The sequence below is a fragment of the Nyctereutes procyonoides genome, unplaced genomic scaffold, assembly GCF_905146905.1.
Source record: "Nyctereutes procyonoides isolate TBG_1078 unplaced genomic scaffold, NYPRO_anot_genome, whole genome shotgun sequence".
NCBI lineage: Eukaryota > Metazoa > Chordata > Mammalia > Carnivora > Canidae > Nyctereutes > Nyctereutes procyonoides.
In genome coordinates, this window is record NW_026575030.1 from 1,932,075 (window position 1) to 1,939,713 (window position 7,639).

Here is a 7,639-nt window from a genome sequence, read left to right on the forward strand (position 1 = left end):
TCACAGAGAAGAAAGAAGCAGTGAACTCAAATACTGTTCATCTGAAAATAACCAGTTAGAGGAATGTAAAGAAAAAAGAATGAAAAAAAAAGTAAATAAGACCTACATAAATTATAGGTACACTTTAAGCAAATAAACATGTATATCATGGGGGTCCCAGAAGACGTAGAGAGAGAAAAAAGAGAAGAAGGTTTGTTTAAAGAAACAGCAACTGAAAACTTCCCAAATCTTGGGAGAGGTGTGGACATTCAAGTACAAGAATTTCAAAGGACCCTAAACACGATCATCACAAAGATTACTATAAGACCCATTATAATCATAATGTTAAACGTCAAAGACAAGCAAGAATTATGAAAGCAGCAAGAGAAAAACAACTCCTCATATACAAGGGAATCCCTGCTCCCAATAAGGCTATCAGTGGATTTCTCTGTGAAACTCTGCAGGCCAGGAGGGAGTGGGATGATATATTCAAGGTTCTGAAAGAAAGTAAAAAACCTGTGCCAACCAGGAATACTGCACCCAGGAAAACCAACCCTGAGAAATAAAGGAGAAATAGACATTCCCAGACAAGCCAAAGCTAAGGGAGTTCATCACCATGAGACCTTCTTTATAAGAAATGCTAAAGGGAGTATTTCAGGTTGAAATGAAAGGACACACACACACACACAAAAGAAAAGAAATGCAAGGACACTAATAACAACATGAAAGCTTATAAAAGTAAAAAATTCACTGGTAGAGGTAAGTATATAGTCAAATTCAGAACATTCTAATATTGTAACAGTGGTGTGTAAATCACTTTATCTCTAGTACAAAAGTTAAAAAAATAGTATTAACAATAACTATAGCTACATTAATTTGATATTGAATGCACACTATAAAAAGATGTGAAGTGTAGCAATAATGGCATAACATGTTGAAAAGAGGAACAGTAAAAGTATAGTGTTTTTGGATGCAACTGAAGGTAAGTTGCTATCAGTTATATTGTTACATCTATAAAATGTTTATGTAAGTCTCATGGTAACCACAAAGAATAATTCTATACTAGATCAAAAAAAGATAAAGAAAAATAAAGCATACCTCTGTAGAAAATATATCACAAAAGAAGATAGTAAGAGCGAAAGAGACTAAAAAATAATCAGAAAACAATGAGCAAAATGACAATCGTATGTTCTTACCCATCAATAATTACTTTAAGTTAAATAAACTAAATTCTCCAATCACTTTTGATTCTCTGTCTTTACAGAGAATAGCTAAGGATTAAAAAAAAAAAAAAGATCCAACAATATGCTGCCTACAGGAGATTCATGCTTGTTTTAATGACATGTATAAGTTGAAAGTGAAGAGATGGGGTAAAAGGTCTTCCATGAAAATGGTAACCAACCAGAAAGCAGGAATAGTTATATCAGACTAAGTAAACTTTTAGTCAAAATTTATCACAAGTGGGGCACCTGGGTGGCTCGGTTGGTTAAGTGTCTGCCTTTGACTCAGGTCATGATCTTGGGGTCCTGGGAATGAGTCCCACATAGGGCTCCCTGCTCAGTGGGGAGTCTGCTTCTTCCTCTTCCTCTGCCCCTCCTCCAGCTTGTTTATTTGCATGCTCTCTCTCAAACAAATAAATAAAATCTTTAAAAAAATAATTGATCACGAGACAAGGCCACTATGTAGAGGTAAAGGGGTGAATTTATCAAGAAGATAATAATCATTGTAAATATATATTCACCTAACACTAGAGCTTCTATTTAAAGCAAACATTAAAAACAATGAAAGGAAAAATAAACAGCAATACATTAATAGTTGGGAACTTTGATGGTCTACTGTCAAGATTGAATAGATGATTCAGACAGAAAATCATTCAGGAAATAGTGTTCCTGAATAATATTATAGATCCAATAATATTACAGATCCAATATTATAGCTCCAATCTAACAGACATATGGAACATTCCATCCAATAGTACCAGAATACACATTCTTCTAAAGCACACATGAAATATTGGCCAGCATAGATCATATGTTGGGCCACAAAGAAACCCTAAACAAATTTAAGAAGATTGAAATATCCAATATTTTTTTCCAACTACATTGGTATGAAACTAGGAATTAGTAGCAGGAGGAAAACTAAAACTAAAATACATGGAAATTAAACCACACACTACTAAATAACCAGTGGGTCAAAGAAGACATCAAAGGGAAATCTGAGAGTATCCTCAGACAAAGGAAAATAAAAATACAGCATACCAAAACTTACAGCATATAGCCAAAAGCAGTTCTAATAGGAATATCTAAGTGATAAATGACTAAATTAAGAAAAAAGAAAAATTTAAAATAAATAACATAATTTTATACTTCAAGGAACTGGAAGAAGAAGGGCAAAGTAAACCCAAAGTTAGCAGGAGGGAGTAAATAATAAAGATTATAGCACAAATAAATGAAATAGAAATTAGAAAATAGAAAAAAATCAATGAAACTAAAAGTTACTTTTAGAAAAGATAAACAAAACTGACATAACTTTAGCTGGACTAGCCAAGAAAAAAAAAAGAGAAGACTCAAAAAAAACAACATTGTAAATGAAAGAAGAAATATTACAACTGACACCACAAAAATACAAAAAATCATCTAGCAGAGGTTGGATAACTTACCAGAAATGAGAAAATTCCTAGACACATACAACCTAACAAGACTGAATCAGGAAGATAGAAAATCTAAACAGATGAACAATGAGTAAGCAGTTTGGATTAATAGTCAAGCATTTTTTCAACAAAGAAAAACCTAGGACCAGTGAATTCTACTAAATTTTAAAGAAGAATTAATGTAATCCTTTTTAAACTCTTCCAGAAAGTTAAAAGGGACAGAACACTCCCAAATTCATTTTATGAAGCCAGCATTACCCTGGATTACAAAAACCAGATTAAAGACTAAAGAAAACCAATATCCCTGATGAACATAGACACGAATATTTTGAACCAAATCCTAGCAAACTACATTTGACTCCAGTTTAAGGATCACACCATGACCAACTGGTATCTATCTTTGAGATATAAAGGTAGCTTAACATACGCAAATCAACAAATATGATACCCCACATTAATAGAATAAAGGATAAAAATAATATTATCCTCTCAGGAGATGCAGAAAAGTACTTGACAAAATTCAGCAATCACTTCATGATAAAAAATTTTCAACACATTGGGTATAGAGGACTGTAATACAAAATAATAAAGGTTTATATGACAAGCCCATAGCTAACACCAAAGTCAAATCCAGAAGTCCTAGCCTAATCCCAAGTAGGCATGAAGAAATATGATACATCCAAATTGAAGGGGAAGAAGTAAAACTACTTATGCTTACAGATGATATAATCTTATAGAGTGATAATTTTAAACATACACACACACAAACTGTTAGAATAAAAGAAATTGGTAAAGTTGCAGGCTAGAAGATCAACATAAAGAAATCAGTTGCATTTCTATTTTCTATATACTAACAGCAAAATATTTAACAGAAAAATAAAGAAAACAATTTTGTTTGCAATAGCATCCAAGACAATGAAACATTTAGGAATTAATTAACCAAGGAGGTGAGAGATCTGTTTGCTGAAAGCTATAAGACATTGATAAAATAAATTGAGGAAGATGCAAATAATTGGAAAGATATTTCACGTTCATCAATTGGAAGAATTACTATCATTAAATATCCACACTACCCCAAACCATCTGTAGATTCAATGCAATTGCTATCAAAATTTCAATAGCATTTTTCAAAGGTATACAAAAAACAATCCTAATATTTGTGTGGAACCATAAAAAATCCAAAATAGACTAAGCAACCTTAAGAAAGAACAAAGCTGGAGGCACCATACTCCCTGATTTTAAACTCTACTACAGAGCTACAGTTTTTTTTTAAAGATTTTATTTATTTATTTGAGAGAGAGAGAGAGAGACTGAAGGCATGATGGGGTGGGGAGAGAAGAGGCAGAGGGAATGGGAGAAGCATACTTCTCACTGAGCAGGGAGCCTAATGTGGGGTTTAATCCCAGGACTCCAGGATCATGACCTGAGCAGAAGACAGATGCTTAACCAACTAAGCCACCCAGGTGCCTTTGGTTATCAAAACAGTACGGTACTGGCATAAAAAAAAGGCACACAGATCAATGAAATATAACAGAGTCAAGAAATAAACACATGCATATGGTCAAAAATATTTACACAATTTGGGTTCCCCACAGATCACCTAGACCCATTTAATGGGACAAATTTTCCAACATGTAAGTATGGATTTAATCATAAATTCCAAACACAAACATTAGCCTCTGGGACTGTGATGGACTAAGGGTACAAACTAACCATTCTGATGAAAACTACTAGAAATGCTGTACAAAATACAGTTTTACAATCTTCTCAAAAGCATTGAAGAGATGATAACAGTGTATGCAATTTTCAGGCCAAAATCTAAGTGAAAGGAAAATTAAGGATGGCAGCACAGAGAGACAGGTGGGAAATATGAAAAAGCAATGAAGAGACAAGGAGAATAGAATGAGGTCTAACACACATGCAATTGGAATTTCAGAAATAGAAGAGATGGCAATGGAACAGAGGCAATGTTGTGAGTTTTATTTTTTTATTTTTTTAGAGTATTTCCCAGGGGCTCTTGGGTGGCTCAGTTGGTTCAGTGTCCAACTCTTGATTTTGGCTCAGTCATGATCTCAGAGTTGTAAGATTGGGCCCCACATCAGGCTCCACACTTGGCAGGAAGTCTGCTTAGGTTTCTCTCCTCTCTTTCTTTCTCTGCTCCTCTCCCCACTCATATATGCATGCACTCTCTCTCTTAAAAAAATAATATTGCCTGAATCCACAGATTTAGGAGTATCAGAAACCCTAAGAAAGATTACAAAGAAAAGAAAAGAAAGAAATTCACTATTCTAGAAAACTAATGGCAAAGAGAGTATCTTAAAAATAGATCAAAAGAAAATATCTCTCTTTTAACACAAAAGGAGTTGCTATTAAACTTGACCCCTGACTTCCCATCACCAAACATGGAAGCCAGAAAACCATATCCTCAGTGTGGTTCAAGAAAACAACTGTCAACTTAGAATTCTGTACCCAGTGGAAATATCCTTCAAGTATGAGGACAAAAATCAAGAGGTGTTGTTTTCTAGCATCCACTATAGCAGTAGTGAAAATTATAAGTCCCAGTGAAGTGTACAGAGATTCAGGCCACATAGCTCAGGTCTCATATTATGGGTTCAGAGGCCCATTAAAAATTTTTTAATATAATTTTTATTTTTATTTTTGAAATTATCAGAGACCTTTATTATGGTCCTTACCATTCATTAAGTAACCTACACAAATCATTTTCTTTTCCTCTGTCTCAAACAGCAGAAAAAATATGGAATGCTTCACGAATTTGCGTGTCATCTGTGTGCAGGGGCCATGCTCATCTTCTCTATCATTCCAATTTTAGTATATGTGCTGTCGAAGCGAGCACTAATTTTTTTTTTTAAGATTTTACTTATTCATTCATGAGAGAGAGAGAGGCAGAGACACAGGCAGAGAGAGAAGCAGGCTCCATACAGGGAGCCCAACATCCTGGGTCCCCAGGATCATGCCCTGGGGTGAAGGCAGTGCTAAACCACTGAGCCACCTGGGCTGCCCCCATTTGGGTTTTTATACGGCCCATATGATTCTCAACAATCTTTGCTTATTTTATAGCTTGTTACTGCTTGTCAGGAAAAACTGTTCTCTCCCTACCCTGCAACTCCTTGACTTGATAGTTGACATGTGACATTTCCCTGTGTCATTGAGAGAGAGCACCATGATCTTGGTATAGTAAGGTGGACACACAACATTCTGCAGAAGAGATCTATTCTTTCACTTTGCCTCCCAACCATAAAGCTGTCCGTCACATACTGCTGGTTTAGACCTTGGAAAACAAATAAAAATCTTAAGTTTTACTTCTGAACAAATAAGATGACCTGTTTTAAGAGTTAGTTATAAGTATGCTTTATGAATGGCTGTCTAGAAATGACTAACCCAGGCTCTGTTTTAAAAGTACAGCAGAGATTATATTGTATTGCCATGTTGGCATAATTTGTTGCAGGATCATTTTGCTTCTTAATTTAATGTATGTAAAAGAACCCATTGTTCCTTTTTATAAATTTAAATTGTATGTGTAGAAAGATCAGTTAAGGAACTGGGTGTTACACAATGTGTTGTCTGTATTTTTCCTTCATTTGTTCCTGTATGAGGCTTTTGGGTAAATAATAAAGACTTTCTCAAAGCCTGGAGTCTGAAATCTTATTTTCTTCAATAATTTATTAAAATCACTCTTGAGCAGAGTAGTTTAACCATCCTGTGATGTAGTAGCTAAGACCCCAAGGTCTTCTTCAAGGGAAACAAACCCCATAATTTATCAACTATCTTCAAAGGAAGGTGAGTTTTTTTTAGCTAGAGGTACCCTCATTTTGTTAAGCACCCTGACAAGGTTGCTGAGGTAAAAGCTCTGCGTAAGTTGAGTCGGGTAAAGGATTTGAAGTTGGGATGAGTGCATATAAGAATCTGGAGTTGAAGAGCATACCCAATGAGGACGAAGACATCTACTGAGAAGAAAATGGGAACAAAACATTTTTGGGGAACATATCTTCCTACAGTGAGGGTTCTTAACCTTCTATGTTCCCTGTACTGCTTGGCAGTCTAGTGAAGACCACTGGTCTCTCTAAACGCATAAAATGAAATATATAGTATTACAAAGGAAACCAGTTATACTGAAATCTAATTATGAAAATAAAAAAGGAAACAAATTTGAGATATGTGTGTCATCACTTACACTTTACACAAAAAAGCAGTGGGTCTGATAACCACCATGGATTTCGAAGTAACTGTGAGCATAGGATATATTTCCAGATACAACAATTGTAACGTGATAGAAAAATGACTGTGATTTCTGCTAGGGCAGGAATAAAGCCACAGGTACTGCCAACACTGTTGCCTATACTCAGAATGGAAGGAAACGCTTAACTTCAGTACTTTTGTTCAACCAAGGGCACAGATCCTAGGCAGGAGCTCTGCTCCAGGGGGGTAATGTCAATTCCCTCCTTCCCCAGGTACTCTCGAGCAAAGATGATGCTGGAATGCATTGCTTCCACGTGACATCAAAGACAAAAAAGCAGGATGGGAGCCCAATCTCTGACCAGCTCTCAGTCCCAGGGAATTTACCAAGTGCTCAGCGACCCATGGCTCTGCCCTGCTGGGGGTGGAGATGCGGCCTCTGGGTCCTCTTGTGCACACATAATGCAGGTGACTAGGAAGCACACATAATGAATATCCGCTTATACAAGAAATGCACTTAAAAACCACAAAATAAGTAGATTAAACATTTCCCTAAGGTACATTAAGAGCCGCTATTAGGAAGGCTGAAAGGGTTTTGTGATTTCTTCCACCTCCTCATATCTGCACAGCATTTTCACTTCTGCAAGCTCTTTGTCCATCTAGTATCTAATTTGTTTTTTGCAGCCATCCTGGGGTTGAGTGTACTTATTTTTTTTAAACTTCTTCTCCTAAAAATATATATTTAAAACAAAATTTGCCAGAATCCGAGCCAAAAGTCACAAGGGAATAGGCCATGATATTTCTGAGAATATGCCG

At 35.7% G+C, this 7,639-nt stretch overlaps 1 non-coding gene across 1 annotated transcript; it reads right to left on the reverse strand.

Moving 5' to 3' along the window:
- Nucleotides 1-5,378: 5,378 nt before the first annotated feature.
- LOC129504044 (U6 spliceosomal RNA) lies at nt 5,379-5,483 on the reverse strand. Its single transcript, XR_008663281.1, has one exon. It is a non-coding gene; the product is annotated as a U6 spliceosomal RNA (small nuclear RNA).
- Nucleotides 5,484-7,639: the final 2,156 nt, after the last annotated feature.